Consider the following 6,560-nt stretch of genomic DNA (forward strand, 5'->3'; position numbering starts at 1 on the left):
TACATTACGTTGATACACTGCTTGGATACATTACGTTGATACACTGCTTGGATACATTTACTGTTGGGGTTGAATGTAGTGAAGTAAATAAACCAAAGCTTAAACACCAGGCAATCTCATCTCATACATCTCATAGTAAAGTCAGCTGAAGCCACCACCGCTGCCAGGTTTGGCCTCACAGTATAAGGTGTGTTGTGGTCTCCTGACTCCCATAAGATGATGTTGGTGGAGAAAATGGTCAGGCGTGCTGGATTTCTGCCACCCGTTTGTTCTTGAAGGGATAAGCCGACACCAGAGCAGTCCGCTTACCCCATAGGGAACACATAAACGTTCAGCTGTGCCATAGTAAAATGAATGAACAGTCCAAGGGTTTTTTAAGCCTACAAACTATGTAACGGTGAGTAGAACCATGAAGAAAGATCAGGCCCAGAAACAAAGGTTTATTTACGTAGAATTTGAGCTTTATTGGTCACGTACAAATCGGCTGCTATCACCACAGGGCGTTGCTTATGCTTTTCAGACTAAGCTGAGTCCTTCATGTAACTAACAAGTTGATAGTCCCCTCCTGTGATCTCCTCCATGTAGCAGTAAGGTTCTATTCCTCGGAGTATATAATAAAATACTTCTCCCCCACGTTCCAAGTGTTTAGAAACCTTTGGGGATTTATAGCATTCGGATTCAGATGAATGTCTTCAAACCTGGACAGGGCTCCACGATTTAGGAAGACTCATATTCTGGTCTAGGAACAAACTGGTGGGGAAGATACAGCGAATTCCTGGTGTGAAAATATTTTGAGGAGGCTCATTCAGATATAATGTAGAGACTTGTCTGGGACTGAACCCGGGACCGGCCATTGTCCTCGTTTGGTCCCAACAAACTGGGATGATGTATTTTTGCAACCATCTTCATAGTTCTGCTAAAATCCCATGGTGGCCATCATCTGGTTTTCAGTATTCAGTCTCAAGCTGGAATATGATAAATCACGGCGGGGTCAGGCAGGATTCCACATGGGGGCGCTAATGTTACGTTGCCTTTTATTTGCCAGTGAAGATTTACTTTAGTCGTGGCCGCGGAGAAGCCTTCCTCCTGGGCACCTTTGGGACTCGTCTTTTTTTCTACAATCTAGAACTAGAACCTTTCTTTATAACACCAACCACAAACATGTTCATTGTTGAGAGTTTATTTCCTCTATCTACTGCAGAAAGAAGCATACACGTCTATCGACAGAGGCTGCAGTGTATCCCGCGATACAAACAAAAGAGACATGCACCTGAGGACCCACAGCCCACGGGGCAAAGGCACGTGCAGTAGACAAACCGTATTCAAGACTTCTCACCTGCAGGTATTATACGGGACTGTCTCGGCATAGACAGTGTCGACCCCACCTTAGTAGAATACATCACCAATATCTGACTGCCCCCCATGGTTGCAAGAACCCTTGATGTATCCAGAATGTCTTCTAGTCGATGCCCACCCAAGTCAAGTGGAGAAGATAGGAGATGAAGAGTCCCAGCACCTTCCTAGTAATCTGAGAAGTTCCCTGCAGCCGCACCATGGACTGGCCATAATATCCCCATCCCACCCAGTCAGATATTGGTGGTCTATCTTCTTGGTGGCTTCTTATGTCTATGCTGGGACATCTACGGCAGGTTCACATTACATCAATGATGGGACACGCAGAAGTAGAAGACTATTTGTCAGTAAGGAGGTAGGACGTTCCGTTAGATATTTTACACTTTACATGATAACTACAAACTCCTGAATCGGGAAGATTGTGTAGTCTGTTCACTAGAATCTCCTATATACATGGACTAAAGACGTCCTCACAGACAGTGGGGGCATTCGTAGAGAGTCAGAGGGGTTCTCCACTCCATATAATTATCTGAAAATAATCTTATTACAGGTGTCCGACTGCTGGGATCCCCAGTTGTGGAGTATACTTAGTATGAGCAGGAGGGCTGGAGTATCTGACAATCACCAGCATAGCCGTCTGCACAGATGAACGGCCCTTCTGGATAAGAGGAGGAGCCGCTTTCTCATCTGGGCACCTGACCCTCTGCACAGCTGTCCTGGGATGGGGACCTGTAATACACAGCCCAACGCCCAACTCATCCGAGCTCCAATCTCCTAGATCAGCGCTCATTTCCTGAGCCTATAACATACTTCAGTATCGGGCAGAACCACACAAACAATGGCTGGATCATTTGTGCATCCATCCATAAGTATGTATGAATGTGTATATGTCACAAACATTGTAAAAACCAAATTCAGATTACTTAGAGGTCCTACACTGTAAGTTATCATTAAAATTCATACCTACCGAGCCCTGGCCCCTCTCAGCAACCCTGCTGCGCTTTGTGCAGGACCTGTCACCTCAGCCAATCAGTGACTGAAGCAGTGCCCTGTTCTGGCCAGTGATTGGCTGAGGTGGCAGGTCCTGGAAGGAGGAAGAAGAGAGATAAGGAGCCTGGATGGAGGTGAACAGAAGTTGCGGGGGACCAGGGCTCAGTAAGCATGATATTTTTTTATACAGCAGTGCAAATCAGCAAAAAAAAGTTTTTTTTAAAAAAGTATAATTCTAGAATTTTTGCTGATTTGCACCAGATGCTGACTCCAATACAGAGTCTGTCTACATAGAATCCATCATTTTCTGTACAGCATTTAGCAGCATTTTATATATAGTATAGAGCGGGTTTATATGAGTGGATGTGGCACATATATAACATGTAGCTTTCTTATATATGTCTCCATCTAATATCTATTCTACTATGTATAAATATATTGTATAATTATATTCTACAGCCCAGAAGAGGTTACAGGGATCCTCCCGTGATGCTTCATTGCCGATTCAGTCCATAATGTACAGGGGTGAGCACTCCGGCCCATAATGTACAGGGGTGAGCACTCCGGCCCATAATGTACAGGGGTGAGCACTCCGGCCCATAATGTACAGGGGTGAGCACTCCGGCCCATAATGTACAGGGGTGAGCACTCCGGACCATAATGTACAGGGGTGATCACTCCGGCCCATAATGTACAGGGGTGAGCACTCCGGCCCATAATGTACAGGGGTGAGCACTCCGGCCCATAATGTACAGGGGTGATCACTCCGGCCCATAATGTACAGGGGTGAGCACTCCGGCCCATAATGTACAGGGGTGAGCACTCCGGCCCATAATGTACAGGGGTGAGCACTCCGGACCATAATGTACAGGGGTGAGCACTCCGGACCATAATGTACAGGGGTGAGCACTCCGGACCATAATGTACAGGGGTGGTGGTCTGAAATTTTTTTACAGGTCCGGTCATCTAGGGGTCTGGTCTGGGACCTAATCATTTAGGTGTCCGGTGTGGGGTCTGATCTTTTATGAGTTTTCTGTGGATTTTGATCATGTAGGTGTCTGGTCTGGGGTCTAATCATTTAGGTGTCTGATCATTTAGGTGTCTGATCATGTAGGTGTCTGGTCTGTGGTCTGATCATTTAGGTGTCTGGTCTGGGGTCTGATCATTTAGGTGTCTGGTCTGTGGTCTGATCATTTAGGTGTCTGGTCTGGGGTCTGATCATGTAAGAGTCTGGTCTGGGGTCTGATCATTTAGGTGTCTGGTCTGTGGTCTGATCATTTAGGTGTCTGGTCTGGGGTCTGATCATGTAAGAGTCTGGTCTGGGGTCTGATCATTTAGGTGTCTGGTCTGTGGTCTGATCATTTAGGTGTCTGGTCTGTGGTCTGATCATTTAGGTGTCTGATCATTTAGGTGTCTGGTCTGTGGTCTGATCATTTAGGTGTCTGGTCTGGGGTCTGATCATTTAGGTGTCTGGTCTGGGGTCTGATCATTTAGGTGTCTGGTCTGGGGTCTGATCATTTAGGTGTCTGATCATTTAGGTGTCTGGTCTGTGGTCTGATCATTTAGGTGTCTGGTCTGGGGTCTGATCATGTAAGAGTCTGGTCTGGGGTCTGATCATTTAGGTGTCTGTGTTGACTCCCTGAAGAAGCCAATAGAGAAACGACGTTGGAGGAGTGTAAGGTGGGAGGCCTGAGGCTTTGGGAAATTTATTCCAGGGTAACCTTGTTTGTGTGCACTTGCTAACATTTTGGTTAGACTTAGCCATGCAGCCTGTGTTTTGGTATTTTGGTCCTCCTGTATGGTCTCCCACCTCCCAGGTCTTTGTTTTTATTCTCTTCTTTTTCCCTATTCTCTTTTTTTTTTATTTTTTGCGATGATTTTCAATAAAGTTTCTTGTATATACCAGTGAATTCTCATTTCAAACTTTTTTACATTTATACCGGATGGGTTTATAGGTGTTCATTTAGGTGTCTGGTCTGGGGTCTGACCGTGTAAGGGTCTGGTAAGGGTTCTGCCTCATTTAGGTGTCTGGTCTGGGGTTTGATCATGTAAGGGTCTGGTCTGTGGTCTGATCATTTAGGTGTCTGATCATTTAGGTGTCTGGTCTGTGGTCTGATCATTTAGGTGTCTGGTCTGTGGTCTGATCATTTAGGTGTCTGATCATTTAGGTGTCTGGTCTGTGGTCTGATCATTTAGGTGTCTGGTCTGTGGTCTGATCATTTAGGTGTCTGGTCTGGGGTCTGATCATTTAGGTGTCTGGTCTGGGGTCTGATCATTTAGGTGTCTGGTCTGTGGTCTGATCATTTAGGTGTCTGGTCTGGGGTCTGATCATTTAGGTGTCTGGTCTGGGGTCTGATCATGTAAGGGTCTGGTATGGGTTCTGCCTCATTTAGGTGTCTGGTCTGGGGTCTGATCATTTAGGTGTCTGGTCTGGGGTCTGATCATTTAGGTGTCTGGTCTGGGGTCTGTCTCATTTAGGTGTCTGGTCTGGGGTTGGACCATGTAAGGGTCTGGTCTGGGGTCTGATCATTTAGGTGTCTGGTCTGGGGTCTGATCATGTAGGTGTCTGGTCTGGGGTCTGATCATGTAGGTGTCTGGTCTGGGGTCTGATCTTTTAGGTGTCTGGTCTGGGGTTGGACCATGTAAGGGTCTGGTCTGGGGTCTGATCATTTAGGTGCCTGGTCTGGGGTCTGATCATTTAGGTGTCTGGTCTGGGGTCTGATCATTTAGGTGTCTGGTCTGGGGTCTGATCATTTAGGTCTCTGGTCTGGGGTTGGACCATGTAAGAGTCTGGTCTGGGGTCTGATCATTTAGGTGTCTGGTCTGGGGTTGGACCATGTAAGGGTCTGGTCTGGGGTCTGATCATTTAGGTGCCTGGTCTGGGGTCTGATCATTTAGGTGTCTGGTCTGGGGTCTGATCATGTAGGTGTCTGGTCTGGGGTCTGATCATGTAGGTGTCTGGTCTGGGGTCTGATCTTTTAGGTGTCTGGTCTGGGGTTGGACCATGTAAGGGTCTGGTCTGGGGTCTGATCATTTAGGTGCCTGGTCTGGGGTCTGATCATTTAGGTGTCTGGTCTGGGGTCTGATCATGTAGGTGTCTGGTCTGGGGTCTGATCATGTAGGTGTCTGGTCTGGGGTCTGATCTTTTAGGTGTCTGGTCTGGGGTTGGACCATGTAAGAGTCTCGTCTGGGGTCTGATCATTTAGGTGTCTGGTCTGGGGTTGGACCATGTAAGGGTCTGGTCTGGGGTCTGATCTTTAAGGTGTCTGATCTGGGTTCTTTCTCATTTAGGTGTCTGGTCTGGGGTTGGACCATGTAAGAGTCTGGTCTGGGGTCTGATCATTTAGGTGTCTGGTCTTGGGTTGGACCATGTAAGGGTCTGGTATGGGGTCTGGTCTTTAAGGTGTCTGATCTGGGTTCTTTCTCATTTAGGTGTCTGGTCTGGGGTTGGACAATGTAAGGGTCTGGTCTGGAGTCTGATCATTTAGGTGTCTGGTCTGGGGTTGGACCATGTAAGAGTCTGGTCTGGGGTCTGATCATTTAGGTGTCTGGTCTGGGGTCTGATCATTTAGGTGTCTGGTCTGGGGTTGGACCATGTAAGAGTCTGGTCTGGGGTCTGATCATTTAGGTGTCTGGTCTGGGGTCTGATCATTTAGGTGTCTGGTCTGGGGTCTGATCATTTAGGTGTCTGGTCTGGGGTCTGATCATTTAGGTGTCTGGTCTGGGGTCTGATCATTTAGGTGTCTGGTCTGGGGTTGGACCATGTAAGAGTCTGGTCTGGGGTCTGATCATTTAGGTGTCTGGTCTGGGGTTGGACCATGTAAGGGTCTGGTCCGGGGTTTGAATGAATGATATGTTAGCAGCTCAGTAATATTGTACAGTTTTTGGTCTCACAGTTAAGCAGAAAGTGATTCTTTCCTGTAAATTTCTCTGAAATATTTGCTCTGATTCCCAAGGTTTCCTCACATCTCTGTATAAGATGCTTAAAAGGGTTTTCTAAACCAGACAAGTCCTTTAAGTGATCATCTAAAGGAATCTAATGTACAAGTGGAGAAGATATACAGGATATAAGGCGGATTTTACATAAGATGCTACAATGTATTACACATTGGAGACCCATGGCTGGTGGAGGCCTATAACCCTATGGAGAAGGCCCCGGAGTCTGTAGATCTTTTCTCATCCCCGCGGCCCGCTAGCGTCTGGTCACTTTTGAACAT

This window comes from Dendropsophus ebraccatus, chromosome 8 (genome assembly GCF_027789765.1).
Source record: "Dendropsophus ebraccatus isolate aDenEbr1 chromosome 8, aDenEbr1.pat, whole genome shotgun sequence".
Lineage (NCBI taxonomy): Eukaryota > Metazoa > Chordata > Amphibia > Anura > Hylidae > Dendropsophus > Dendropsophus ebraccatus.